Source organism: Polypterus senegalus, chromosome 11 (genome assembly GCF_016835505.1).
Source record: "Polypterus senegalus isolate Bchr_013 chromosome 11, ASM1683550v1, whole genome shotgun sequence".
In the NCBI taxonomy this organism is placed as follows: Eukaryota; Metazoa; Chordata; class Cladistia; order Polypteriformes; family Polypteridae; genus Polypterus; species Polypterus senegalus.
Window position 1 is genome coordinate 63,829,002 of NC_053164.1, and position 15,116 is coordinate 63,844,117.

Below are 15,116 nucleotides of genomic sequence, written 5' to 3' on the forward strand. Positions count from 1 at the left end.
CCGAGTGGAGGTTTGACATTTTAAAGTTTGACACACTGACTGAGAGAAGCATTAGCAAATCCTCGAGTATAGCAAAATCATGGAAATGTTCAAGAATTTTCAGAAAACCCTGTGAATTACGTAGGAGGAGGAGGAGGAACTGAACTACTTTTGGATGGATGACCATTGTGCCATGGGGTTTTAGGGATCCCTGAGGGCTAGGAAAGCGTCTGCCAACCAGGGCTGTGGAGTCGGTGGATAAATCCTTCAACTCCGACTCCTAAGTTTCTGGTACTTCTGACTCTGACTCCCCAACTCCTCTGTATTTAATATGCTGATGTATTTTCCATGGTGATTGAAGTAAGGCAACATCCACGTCACTCAACCACAGAACTACTGGCTAGGAAGCCGACTCTCTACCGTATCGGCCAGTTAAACGAAAGACAAGAACCCCTGAACATCTCCACCTACATCATTACACTTGTTTACACTCAAATGAACTTGTTAAACACATTATATCTGAAATAAAATGAAAACACTTTTTGTAATGTACCGTAATCCAGATTACAATATGCAGCTGTCAGGTTGTATAATAGCTCAGCTGAACTTCACACTCGGAGTAACACAACTATGCACTCAGCTTTATTCTTACATTACTACATTACACAAGTACTTGATTAGGACTGCTGCTTGTGAAATGGGACATTTCAACTTGCTGTATTTTTTTTCATTACAATTTAAATTTCTTAGGAGTCGGTTCATTTTTGCCGACACCGACCCCAGGTGCCCAAAATTGTCTCCGACTCTGACTCCAACTCCACAGCCCTGCTGCCAACAATGCTGGACAAATCATTGTGGCTAAAAAATGTGACTCGAACTGTGAGGCAACAGTGCTTACCACTGTACCAGCAAGACCTCAGAGTTAAGATTAATAGAATTATTACTTTTCCTTCAGACAATAGGCATGAATTCACTAAGGCTCGTCCACCACAGACTGCACAGCATCACCCCATTTAATATTCCAAGGAAATGAAGGATATGTTTTCCAAACTGGTGAATGACACAATTCACTCCAAATTGTGGGACTGTGGCTTTGTATTTCTGCACATACCTGACGACAGAAAGCTCACCCTCTACGTTCACCCTGGCTGAAACTGCCCACCTCTGAAGTGCAGACTTAACACATGGGAATGCAGAGACTTTGGTCAAAGCAGTGAGGGCAATTCTGCAGACAACGCCCACTGGTAAACTAACTGGGCTTAGGAGTGACGGCGTGTCAGTCAGTTCCATTACGGTAAACAAACAAATGTAATCACATCAGTCTGTCGGTTCTGTGACGCAAAAAGTAACTTGCTAAATAAGTGAGACTGTTTTGCAAATTTGTAGCGCAAGTACTCTAGGCTATTCAACGAGGGATGTCACAAGAATGGATACATCGGTACCAAGTCGATACTGAAGTTCTCAAAGATAACGGTATCAGCTTTTCCACAGCATCTTTAGAACCAAGAAAGTCAGTCAGTATCACAATTCACACGTGACTTCGAATAAACAAACTACTTTGGAAGGTTTTTGCTCAACTATATTATCAAAATGACTGATAGATGTCATGATACAGAACTGCCATCAACACATGTTGTAAAGAAAAACAGCAAAGGTCATGCAAGGAAATGCTTCGAGTTTCAGGCAGGAGAATTTCAGTGAGTGAGTCCAGGAATCATACTTGTTTAAAAAAAATAATAATAATAATAAAAAAAAGGATACTTGTTTTAAAAAATAAATAAAAAGAGGCAAAACGCACAAATATAGGTTCTTGTTTTTGTCACCTTTATCCCATTATGGGATTGGTTCAGAAACAGATTTGTGCACGCTTTGAGAATGAAATAACGTTATCGATAAGATGAGGTGTAAGTGTTTAACCTGAACTGTCATGCATCTGTAATCACTCTTTAAATAGTGTCTTACACACTCTCGATATATGAATGGATGCTCATTCTCAGATTTTGATGAGCACCTCAATGGATGTCTGCCCGTTTTCTAAGTAGTGTGTACATTTCAAAGTCACATCCACAATGACACCTACAGGACTCTGGGATGTGGGAGTACTGGCAGCACGAACGACAGTCACAGCAGGTAAACAATGAGGCAAGAGTCAAACAGAGTGGCTACTGGCCATGTCTACACCAGCGATGACACGAGTTGCTCCATTTAAAATATCAAAGACAAATGCATTTAGTGTTTCAATACTGTCGAAAGACAAGGAACATCTCCTTATATGACATATATTGTGTTAACAGAGCCATGTAATCACCGAAACGCAGAAGGACAAGCAAAGCAGCATACTTTATTGCTAAAGACGAATCTGCGGACACTAAATGTGTTGGGTTTTGAAGGCAAACTGCTGTTCATTAGGGTAACCCAGAAGTGAAAGCACAAGCAAAATATTTGATTGATACGATAAAGAACGTAATGCTGTCTTACAGTTACAGATGGATTAAATAAAGGAATTTTCACACCAATATAATTACATCTGTCTGCCTGAAGAAGGGGCCCGAGTTGCCTCAAAAGCTTGCATATTGTAATCTTTTTAGTTAGCCAATAAAATGGGTCATTATGCTTGGCTTTTCTCTACACCAATATAAGAAATAGTCTGATTACTCATATAATGAAATATTGTAATGGTTATTTTACTTTTATTATGCCTTTTTGTTTTGCCATTGGAAAGCACTTTGTGCATATTGCTTGAAAAGTGTTCTATAAATAAAACAAAAAAAAAATGAATAAGAAACTTTAGATTCAAGAAGAACAGGACAGATGGATTTCACACAGGAAGCTTTTAAAGTTGGGACAAATGTAAAAAAAAAAAAAAAGGCACGGAAAGATTTGGAAAAATTAAAGCACTAGGAGTTTATGACATCTGAAGTCTGAATTAGATTCAGCAAGTCTTTTTAAACAGCTAATGGAAATATAAATCTTTATAAAGCTAATATTAAAAACCTCTGACAAATCATATTTTAAAGGCAAATTGTTATAAAAGCAGTCTGTGCGAAAGGAAATATCCTGAATTATCTTAGAATTCAGTACAGTACAGATATAGTGATGTTTGAACTTTTATTTTGGTATAGATAATAGGCAGAATTATTCAGTTATTGGACAGAAAATGTCAAAGAATCAATTGAAAATGTGCAGATGCTAAGGCAAATCGGATAGTTTAAGATGATACCGTTCTTAATAAGCCCAGTGCTGGATTACCCCCAAGATTGGAAACTGCCCATTTACTGCTCTCTCTGACCCGTTAGAATTTACATTTATTTATTTGACCGACAGCTTCATCCAAGGAGACTTACAACATTTATGATACACTTGGCTACATTTCTTTTGGTTTTCCAATTGGAGCACAGGCAGGTCAGGTGACTTGCTTATGGTCACACAGTAGTAGTGTCAGTAGTGGGATTTCAACCCACAACCTCAGGGTTTGAGGCCCAAAGCCTCATACCAATAGTTGGTAAATTATAGTTGGGTAACAACTAGATGGATATACCAGTAATTTAAAGCTGTTCTTACTATTGGCATCTACATATTTCATACTGTATTAATGACAAAGTTATAATATTGATCACTTCAATAATGGAAGTACTTTAATGTAAAGCCATTGAACAGGATTTCTGTTTCTGCAGTGGTACTGCAAGGTGTCAAGTATCACAAAATTAGACACCCAGAGATAATTTACAGTTATTTAACAATCACATCGTTATTTAACATACAGGGATCAAACAATAGTCTGATTTACATATGAATAACCCAATTGTGTTTCCTGAGAAAGCTTTAAAAAGTGTCTTATTGTTCAAATTGATTGAATTATTACTACTAACAGGTAATTAGGGGCTCCAAGACAGTAGCAGCAGCACCAACCAAGGGGAAAAAAAAAGAAAAGAAGAATTTGAAATTGCTGTAAACAATAGGCTTGTTAGCTTAACAGCACAATTGTCCATTTGTAAACGTAAGCATTTTAGCCTTCCGTCTTCTTGAAACAAACCTAATGAAAACTGGACAGATCTGCAGCTTTTGAAGGGTTTGTTTATCCATCCATCCATCCTCTTCCGCTTATCCGAGATTGGGCCGCGGGGGCAGCAGCTCGAGCAGAGATGCCCAAACTTCCCTCTCCCCGGCCACTTCTTCCAGCTCTTCCGGGAGAACCCCAAGGCGTTCCCAGGCTAGCCGGGAGACATAGTCCCTCCAACATGTCCTGGGTCTTCCCCCGGGCCTCCTCCCAGTTAGACGTGCCCGGAACACCTCACCAGGGAGGCATCCAGGAGGCATCCTGATCAGATGCCTGAGCCACCTCATCTGACTCATCTCTATGCGGAGGAGCAGCGGCTCTACTCTTAACCCCTCCCAGATGACTGAGCTTCTCACCCTATTTTTAAGGGAAAGACCAGACACCCAGCGGAGGAAAGCTATTAAAGAGGGGGACCACCACCCCAGTCTGCCAATCCAGAGGCACTGTCCCTGATGTCCATACGATGTTGCAGAGACGTGTCAACCAAGACAGTCCTACAACATCCACAGCCTTGAGGAACTCTGAGCATATCTCATCCACCCTCGGGGCCCTGCCGCCAAGGAGTTTTTTGACCACCTCGGTGACCTCAGTCCCAGAGATGGGACAGCCCACCTCGGAGTCCCCAGACTCTGCTTCCTCACTGGAAGGCATGTTAGTGGGATTGAGGAGGTCTTCGAAGTACTCCCCCCACCGACCCACAACATCCCAAGTCGAGGTCAGCAGCACACCATCCCCACCATATATGGTGTTGACACTGCACTGCTTCCCCCTCCTGAGACGCCGGACAGTGGACCAGAATCTCCTCGAAGCCGTCCGAAAGTCGTTCTCCATGGCCTCCCCAAACTCCTCCCATGCCCGAGTTTTTGCCTCAGCAACCACAGAAGCCGCATTCTGCTTGGCCTGCCAGTACCTATCAGCTGCCTCCAGAGACCCACAGGACAAAAAGGTCCTATAGGACTCCTTCAGCTTGACGGCATCCCTCACCGCCAGTATCCATCAACAGGTTCGGGGATTGCCGCCACGACAGGCACCAAACACCTTGCGGCTCCGGTCAGCCGCCTCAACAATAGAGGCACAGAACATGGCCCATTCGGACTCAATGTCCCCCACCTCCCTCGGGACGTGGTCTAAGTTCTGCCGAAGGAGGGAGTTGAAGCTACTTCTGACAGGGGACTCTGCCAGCCGTTCCCAGCAGACCCTCACAACACGTTTGGGCCTACCAGGTCTGACCGGCATCCTCCCCCACCATCGAAGTGAACTCACCACCAAGTGGTGATCAGTTTACAGCTCCGCCCTTCTCTTCACCCGAGTGTCCAAGACATGTGACCGCAAGTCCGAAGACACAACCACAAAGTCGATCATTGAACTGAGGCCTAGGGTGTCCTGGTGCCAAGTGCACATATGAACACCCCTATGCCTGAACGTGGTGTTCGTTATGGACAATCCGTGATGAGCACAGAAGTCCAATAACAAAACACCGCTCGGGTTCAGATCGGGGGGGGTCATTCCCACGTGAGCACTGAAGTCTCCCAGCAGAACAAGGGAGTCCCCAGAAGGCATGCCCTCTAGCACCCCCTGCGGGGATTCCAAATTACTGTTCAGCGCATATGCACAAACAACAGTCAGGACCATACCCCCCAACCCGAAGGCGGAGGGAGGCCACCCTCTCGTCCACCGGGGTAAACCCCAATGCACAGGCTTCAAGTCGGGGGGGCAGTAAGTATGCCCACACCTGCTCTGCGCCTCTCACTAGGGGAAACTCCAGAGTGGTAGAGTCTCCAACCCCTCTCAAGAAGATTGGTTCCAAAGTCCATGCTGTGCATCGAGGTGAGTCCGACTATATCTAGCCGGAACCTCTCGACCTCACGCACTAGCTCAGGCTCCTTCCCCTTCAGAGAGGTGACATTCCACGGCCCAAGAGCCAGTTTCTGTAGCCGAGGATCGGACTGCCAAGGTCCCCGCCTTCGGCCACTGCCCAACTCACACTGCACCCGACCTCCTTGGCCCCTGCCCTCCCATGGGAAGGGGGACCCACATTACCTCTTCGGGCTGTGCCTGGCCGAGTCCCATGGGTGCAGGCCCGGCCTCCAGGTGCTCACCATCGAGCCCCACCTCCAGGCCTGGCTCCAGAGGGGGGACCCGGTGACCTGCGTCCGGCCAAGGGAAAACGTCATCCAAAGTTTTGATTCATCATTGGAGGTTTGTTGAACCGCTCTTTGTCCCATCTCTCACCTAGGACCAGTTTGCCTTAGGTGACCCTACCAGGGGCATAAAGCCCCAGACAACATAGCTCTTAGGATCTTTGGGACACGCAAACCCCTCCACCACGATAAGGTGACGGTTCAAGGATGAGTTTGTAGTGTGTTTATTAATGGTTTATGTGTGTCACATAGTATACGTTTGGTAAAAAAATATATAGTCGAATGTGTGTTTGGCAGGCATGCAGATCCACACCATTAGACCTTTCTCCACCAAATTCTTAAGAGCCTTCCCATTTGTACAGGAGACCAGTGCAGGCCATGTTTAGTTTCAATACTTCACCTACAGCTGGTGACTCGACCCTGGACTGGACTGCACTGTGTACCCTGCCAATAACAAATATTTGAACATAAACACTTTATGTGCATGTTTGTGTGTGTTTATATAATCTATATACATACACGATATATGTATAAAGTACAGTCACAAAAAACAAACACATATACATACACACGCTTGTAAAATATATATTTAACTAGCAACTCGGCGCGCTACGCTGCGTGTTGGTTGACCACAGTTGAAGGACTCAATCGTTAGGACGTCTCGTCGGGTGTCTCATTGGCACACTTTTGCCTTTTTCTTTCGCGATCACGGCGTAATCTGTCCGCTCTCTCTGTAGGGGTTTCAGTTGCCTTTCGTTGTGTGGCAGAGATGCGTCGTTGAGCTAATCTGTGTGAATGCTGAGTGTCCGTTTCTTGCGAGCGACTGTCATGCGTTTGCCTCTTTGCTTCGTGATCACGCTGTAATGTGTCCTCTCTCGTAGCAGCAGGTTTAGTTGCGTTTCGTTTCGGCATTGTTCCGTAAGGTCTCCTCTGTACAAGTGCACATGGGTAGCTGAAGACGGAAAGGCATAGTGGGCATAGTGAAACACACGAATTGGTGACCAGGGGAACCATCCGACTCAGACGCGGGGCTCGAAATACTCAAGTGCACGTTATTTATAATTTTTTTTTTTTTCTTATGAAAATCCCCAAAAGAGTTGATCCGTGTAAATAGTTAATAGGATATGAACAATATCTGTTGTAGTACGGGCGTTAATTAGCGTCACACCTCATAACCTGCATACACCACGTGTTTGGCTGTAACGCCAGAAGCGCGGTGGACGCTGTAAGGGTAGGTTGTGGTTTCTGTTCCTTTCGTGATTTTTTTATTTCATTTCATTTATTATTTAATAGGCAGAGGGGAGAAGACGTTAATGTGATGCTCTATTTCTTTACTTTTCTTTTGCAAAGATTTTCGGGAACAGGAAAAATAAAAGCAAAGGGGAAAGAACAGAGGGGGGTAAGCAGGAATTCTGAGAGGGGGTGGACTGGGGCTTTTCTACGGGGCGGCTATACAGCCAAAAGGAACGCGGACCCGGACACGGACACCGCGCTGGGCTTTTATTATATAGATTCTATATACTTTATAGATTGCATGCTCTTGATACATTTTAGCTGTATATTTGACAACTGCTCTGGAAGCATATCCAAGTACGAAGTTCATCACATTGAGGACACACATCAATAAAACTTGAACTTGCCTTGTCTGTGTGTAAAAAATGCATTACCTGGGGCTTCATGCCTGATGCTTCTGGAATTCAATCTGGCTTCAGTGTTTAGTGCGTCTTTGTAAGTTTTACTGCATGATGTTTGAGTATTCCTACTTAAACTAACTTATTTAAATGTCGACTCTCACACCTGCTCAAGAGTGAAAACTATGTCATTTAAAACAGCAGGTTCAGAAAATGGATGGAAAGGTGAAGCCATGAAGACCAATTCTTTGGCATTCTCTTAAACTGTAAAGGCTCATTCATGTCCACCTATTTTCTGAATCCATGTCCTTATTACAAGGCCACAGGATCGTCGAGCACAGCTATGCACAGGCCACCACGCCATGCCAAGGCAGGCAAACTGCATCGATCCACTGCCTGAACCTGACCAAGTCTGTTTGTATACTGGACTGTGCCTTTCTTCTGTACTTGCACTGATTTTATAAGGTTCTGAGTTTCTCCTGGGGTCAGCCGGGGGCGTGTTCCCAATATCTTTTACATTTCTTCTGCTCCTGCATTGTAAGTGGACTTATCACGGTAATAGCTTCATGCAGACTGTTGACATTCTCATTTTTCTTAAAAGGAAATATAAAATCATAAGGTCTTCATAGATTCAGTCCAAACTCACAGCCAATTGGTTCATAAAGCATTCAAAAATGAAAACACCGTACTTGCACAAGCTGACAACAACAACATTTATTTCTGTCACACATTTTCATACAAACAATGTAGCTCAAAGTGCTTTATATGATGAAGAAAGAGAAAAAAGACAAAATCAATAGGAATTAAAATTAGGGATCACTAATTAACATAGAATAAAAGTAAGGTCCAGGGAGGACAGAAAAAACAAAAATAAAATTCCAGACGGCTGGAGAAAAAAAGAAAATCTGCAGGGGTTCCAGGCCACAAGACCACCCAGCCCCCTCTAGGTGTTCTACCTCTCATAAATGACCTCAATCAGTCCTCAGGGTATGCAGGGTTCTCATGGCGAGTTTATTTTGCATTGTTCAGTAGAACGTGGCATCTACTTGGATGCCCTCTTCATTTCCCTTTCTCAACTTTTAGTTGTAAAAGCTTGATTAAAATTACCAACTTCCGTGACATTAATGCTGTAAGTGATTTGTAATCCATTACTTAACAGATTATAAAATCAATCAAATAAAATAAATTACGAAAACAGCAGCAACTAACTATGCACTTTACAACATTTTGGGTGCATTGCTGCACTGACAATTTCAACGTAGGTAAATTGTGCCCACCTGGCAGCTCCATTCGTGACATGTGAATGTCCCGTTTTCACAAGACACCATACATCAACCGTGACCACAAATCCAAAGGCCCTGTTATTTTAAGGTAAGATATTATTATTTTCAGTTTAAAAATGTAGCTTTGGTATTCCCTGCCATCTCACAATTATGTTGTTAAAATGTGGAACATTTGGAGAGCTGCTACAACACAAAGCTACTTACTGACTAAAAGAACTGCCGCAGCGTGTATTCCTTTTTAAGATTACCATCGCTGTGCTGGTTGTTTGAATGCACCGTTTATTTGTGCAAATAACGTAAAGGACAGCCAATGCTGGAACAAACTTTGATGTTAACTCAAAAATCAAAAAGATAAATTAAAATGTGGATGGTTTTGCACTGAACCAACTATAATAAGAGCTTATAGTTTATTAATGTCACAGGTACAGAGTACAGTGAAACTCTTACTTACATGTGCTAATCAGGCTGGCGCCCTGCCCGGGGTTTATTTCCTGCCTTGTGCCCTGTATTGACTCCAGCGGACCCCCGTGACCCTGTAGTTAGGATATAGCGGGCTGGATAACGGATGTGCTAATCAATAGGCAACATGTTATTATAGTTCATATTACTTTATTTTAAGATTTAATTGTAATAACAAAATAAAAGCTTACAAAACAATTAAAACCTGTGCCTTTGCACGTTGATTTGAAGTTTGGTTTCATATTATCTAATAGTAGGCAACACTAAACATACCATTCATTTCTCTCTAATATTGCGAGAATATCACATTGACTACTGTCTTGTCGGAGCTTCGCCACAGTTGAACCCCTCAATCCTAAGCAGTCCACGACACAGAGGCTCAAGAGGTGGCGAGAGACTGACTATAGCCCACCCAAGAAGCTCTTCCGACACCTCAACAGCATCTACCCAATGGAACATCCCTCTCTAGGAAAGACTGGGTCAAAGGTGGGCACAACAAGGGATACCCTGTTTTGATGGGGCCTCACAATAAGCGCTGAATGTCCCTGTGGTGAGCCCACCCAGACAACGGACCACATTCTCCGTGAATGTTCCCGAGACCCTACATGTACCGATAAGGATCTTACGGATGCTAATGACGCCGCTCACACCAGGATACGGCAGTGGCGTGATAAGATATGATGAGGATTGTGAAGGCGGAAACGTAATGTGAATTGTATCGTGTTCAAGGTGTATTGTTTGTCTCGTGCCAAGAGCTTATCATTTTCTAAAGTGATCCATCACTTTCACAAATGGAAAAAACAAGCATTTAGTATTCTTGCTGAAGCTCTCACATCAAAGATCTCATGTGAAACTCAGAAGGATGAGGTCAAGTGCAGGTCACCAGCCCACCGAAGTGTGATTGGATAAGATGCCTACAAGTGTGATCAACAGCTCATGAAGAAGCCATAAAACTGAAAAGGATGGACGATAATACAAACCGCTTCCAACTTTCCAAACAGAAGCGAAGTTTCAGTATGCTACACAATGTACTTCATATAACCAGTCCTTGAAGTGGAACCCTTCAGTTGTCAGTTATAATCACCAAAATTAAAAGGAATAAACATCTGAAATACATCAGTCTGTGTGTAATGAATGAATCTAATATACAAGTTTCACTTTTTGAATGGAATTACTGAAATAAATCAACTTTGTCGTGATATTCTAATTTTATGACCGGCCCCTGTACAATAAGCTATGTTGGTGATGTGTAATATGCTGTTTACTAAAATGTGCAATAAAAATCCATGCAATTAAAACCCATCCTGGTCACTTGAATATTTAACACTGTGTATGGCATCTTGCTACTATTTTCAGCATATTTTCTAAGACTGCTCCGTGTTTGGCTCTTGTTTTCTATTTATTTACTGTATTGTTACCTATTTCAACTATTTTAAAAGCACCTTTGGCGTTGTTACAATCAAATGCTTGAAAGAGTACTGCAATGAAATGACAAGCACAACGCAATTCCAACTTTGACAAATGACTAACAGCACAATCCAAACATAAAAAGGTACAGCTTAGTTAAAAACACCGCCATTTCCAACTGATCCACAACAATTTGCCCTCACATTTCTATACACGTTTTTAACAGCTAAAAGTGCGGCTGTGCCAAATTCACGTTGCATGTGCACAAACGTGAAGGTTTAGTAAACTTCAGCCCGCTAGAGCGCCAATGCAGAACACACAAGTGACATCCAATCAACCCTCTTTACTGAATGAGGCAAGTCGGGGACCAAGGCGATGCAGAATGTGACCTTAGACGTCACCGACCCCGGACGGGATGCCAGCACTCCGCAATCATACGAGTGACAGGACAGGACACCCCGGTGTTCACAGGCTGGCACACTGCAATGGACTCATCATCAGTTACAGACGGGAGTGTTCTTAGTGTAGCCTCCTGGACTTCGTCTCTGCCGTGCAGTAAATCCCATAAGGAAACAAACGCCGCCGGAGTCACATTCCGTTAATGAAGCAGGGGCTCGAGACCCCGCTATAATAAAGCTGCCAAAGATCGAAGAAACAAAGATCAAGGTGCGGAGCTAACGAGCCCGTCCGGACAAGGTCTTGCACACACAAACACTCTGAAACGTAACCGAGCAGAAACAATCACAAACGGACACGGGGGGTGGGGGGTAGTGGGGGTGCGCAGCCCGTGCGATCGGCCCAGCGACTCTATCTGCGCCCCCGACTCAGCGAAGTGAGCAACAGCCCCAAGTCCACCGCAGCGCCGTCCCCTCGTCACTCTACGAGCGCCAAAACGCGTCTCTGCTGGAGGAGGCCCCCAGTGCGCTTCGCTCCTTTTGTGGTTCACGAATGCGGATACTCACCGCTGTGTCTTACGCCTTCCCGTCCGAATATCCACGAAGTAAACACACGCGAGGTGAAAAGGCAGCTCGCTGCACTCCCGCCTGAGCGGGTGGGTCTTGTGTTCGGCGGCCGGCCAGCCTAGCCTCACCTCTCCGTCTCTCCGACTTCTAGTCTCCACTCAGCTCCGCTGCTAATCCGCCGCTCGGCCGCCAAGGCTCCCACTGAGAGCCTCGTTCTGGAGGCGCGGAAACTGCTTCCGGGTCGAGGCGGGTCACGCGCTGGCGCGCAGCCTCAGCGCCGCCTACCGCACAAATACAAACAAACAGACCGAGCGAGCAAGCGAGCGATCATCAGCGGCGGAGAAGACGGCAGAGCAGGTGAGAGAGGATCAGCTGAAAATACAACGATGAAGAAGACAAAGAAGACAATGTGTTTGGAACTTACGCTTTGAGAATACGTGATGGTGTTGTTCCGATATTATCATTGGGATGTTACAGAAATTACAATAACATTTGGGCTACTGGGTTAATGTCAGGGGACATGACGGCAATTCAAATTTTATTTGTCACATGTAATTATATAATATAGCTGCATCAAATATTTGAAATATTTAAATGTGTGCTTAAATTTCATGTTTGTATATTTTTGATTGTAATAAAAATGTGTACTTTGTCACCGTCTGATAGACAACTAGAGGCCTGGCATCAGCCTCACATGCCTGTGTTCGAAATTTGTCGTTTTAACCTTCGGGCAGTGGCACTTAGAAGGCAACCGGTAAAGAATTAAATATCAAAAACAGAATATCTGTGAATAGCAAGAAAATAGCATCCAACGACACTCCACGTGCTAATACTACCGATCCCCATTATTATGAAGTCTTGTGAAAAGGAGTACCTTTGACCCCTCGTAGCCCACTAAGGGGTCAGTTGACCTGGCAAGCATAACCTCGGGTCCTTCTGATCATTTTTGACCTCACATCTGCTGGTTTACCCTTCATCGTAAGGGGGTGATTTCCTGCATGTTCCGAAAATGACCAAAATGTGAGGGTTTTTTGGGGGGTCTAGAGGGCCAAAAATGGGGGGGGTTGTATAACTAGACATCAAGACTTTTGGAACAGAATATCATATATATAAATTTTCTTGTACCAGTGAATCAGACACCAGATTAAAAAAGAAAACATGTCAAAGTGTTGGGAAATATTTTTTATGAACACAATAAATAAATAAAAACTTAGTGACTTAAATAACTTGGTGTAAGGGAATCTTCAATAGGGTATCATGTATTTCTAGACACTTTCTTCATTCATGGACTGTGGAAAAAAAGCTCCTCCTCAGTCTCAAGCGGTGAAGATGTTGTTGTGCCTTCCTCACCAAGGTGTCGGTGCATTTAGACCACTTCAGGTCCTCTGTGTTGTGGTCACTGATGTATCTGATTGTGTCCACCCGAGTGGGTGGTAGTGCCTCCCCCTTCAGGTGTACTCTGTTGTCCTGATGCTAGTGTGACAGACTCCTCACTTGATCCAGGTACGCCTGCTTAATGTTCTTAGAGATCAGGCCCATCGCAGTTGTATCATCGGCAATAAAAAAAGAGGAAGGTCCAGGTGGACAATTGCACAAGACGATAAAGACATCAGAGGGTGTAGTGTGAGAAACAAATGCCTTGCGGGTCCTCGGCTGGCTGTGTCACTAAATACATGGCCAAATACTAGTGTTATCTGCAACACGCAAAAGATGACTCCATGATGTTGTTGTTGCTATTCATGGTTATGTTCTTTATGGAGTCTGTTACAGATCTAAATAAATAAAGGTTCTTTCTGAAACCTTCATGTGGATGGCTGTTTTGGGTACCAAAAATGGTTCGTCTATGGCATTGCTCTGAAGAGCCATTCTGGTACCTTGAATTATAAGAGTGTGGTGTGACAAACTCTTCATTTTGTCCAGGTACACCTGCTTATTGCTGTTAGAGATCAGGCCCATCGCAGTTGTATCATCGGCAATAAAAAAAGAAGAAGGTCCAGGTGGACAATTGCACAAGACGATAAAGACATCAGAGTGTGGAGTGTGAGAAACAAATGCCTTGCGGGTCCTTGGCTGGCTGTGTCACTAAATACATGGCCAAATACCAGTGCTATCTGAAACAGATCAGCTATTGCTTACTGTCCCACGCACACGGCTGCAGCTGAGGGGCGATCGTGCCTTTACGGTGGCTGGTCCTAACCTGTGGAACGGTTTGCCCCTCGTAATGAGGTCGGCTCCCACACTTCATAGTTTCAAGTTTCTGCTAAAAAACACACTTTCATTCACTTGCTTTTTGGCTTATGAGTTTTAAATCTCTATTTATATTGTTTATACTGTGTTCATCTTACATATTTTATTTTGCATAATCTCTCTGTCGGGATTGGCGATTCTAAATTGGCCCTAAAGTGTGTGCTTGGTGTGTGGGTGTGTTTGTGTGTGTCCTGCGGTGGGTTGGCACCCTGCCCAGGATTGGTTCCTGCCTTGTGCCCTGTGTTGGCTGGGATTGGCTCCAGCAGACCCCCGTGACCCTGTATTCGGATTCAGCGGGTTAGCAAATGAATGGATAATCTCTCTCTCTATATATATTTATACTGTATATATATATATAAAAAATCCAATGTCTGTATGTCTGTCCACTTTTCACGAGAGAACTACTTCACGGATTTAAATCATATTTTTTTCTATAATTTGCTTGAACATTCTGGTTGATTTTATGACTTCTCTCATTGTGCTAAGTGTCAGAGTTCGCTTGCAGTACCGATTTATTTGCACGAATCCGAGAAAGAGAGACGCTGCGGGCCAAAGGGAGGGGGGTAAGGCCCTCCTCACTCACGTGCCAGCATCTGTTCGAGTCACTCTACCTCCTGCCACGTGTTGGAGCGCACCTTGCCTCCACTTAGCTAGCGATACCTGTTTGTTTATTGATTTTTAAAGTTTGTCCTGTTTCACTACTATGTGGTCAGAGCCGTGGGGGACTGCTAGTTTTATATAAGCCATTTATGTTTGTGTCTTGTTATAAATGTGTTTATGTGTGTATAATGTTTTCTTTTTAATAATTCCTTATCAGAACATTAGAACAATCTAGACGAGAACAGGCCCTTCAGCCCAACAAGCTCGCCAGTCCTAGCCACCTAATTCTAAAAAAACATCAAGTCAAGTTTTGAAAGTCCCTACTGTCTACAACACTACTCCACACTACT

At 43.9% G+C, this 15,116-nt stretch overlaps 1 protein-coding gene across 1 annotated transcript in view; it reads right to left on the minus strand.

Moving 5' to 3' along the window:
• LOC120539091 (fibroblast growth factor receptor substrate 2-like) overlaps positions 1-12,147 on the minus strand; it is a 100,529-nt gene extending 88,382 nt beyond the window's left edge. Inside the window, exon 1 of the mRNA XM_039768839.1 lies at positions 11,920-12,147. The gene's annotated coding sequence lies outside the window, so the exon portion shown is untranslated. The remainder of the gene's footprint in view (positions 1-11,919) is intronic.
• Between the last annotated feature and the right edge of the window lie 2,969 nt (positions 12,148-15,116).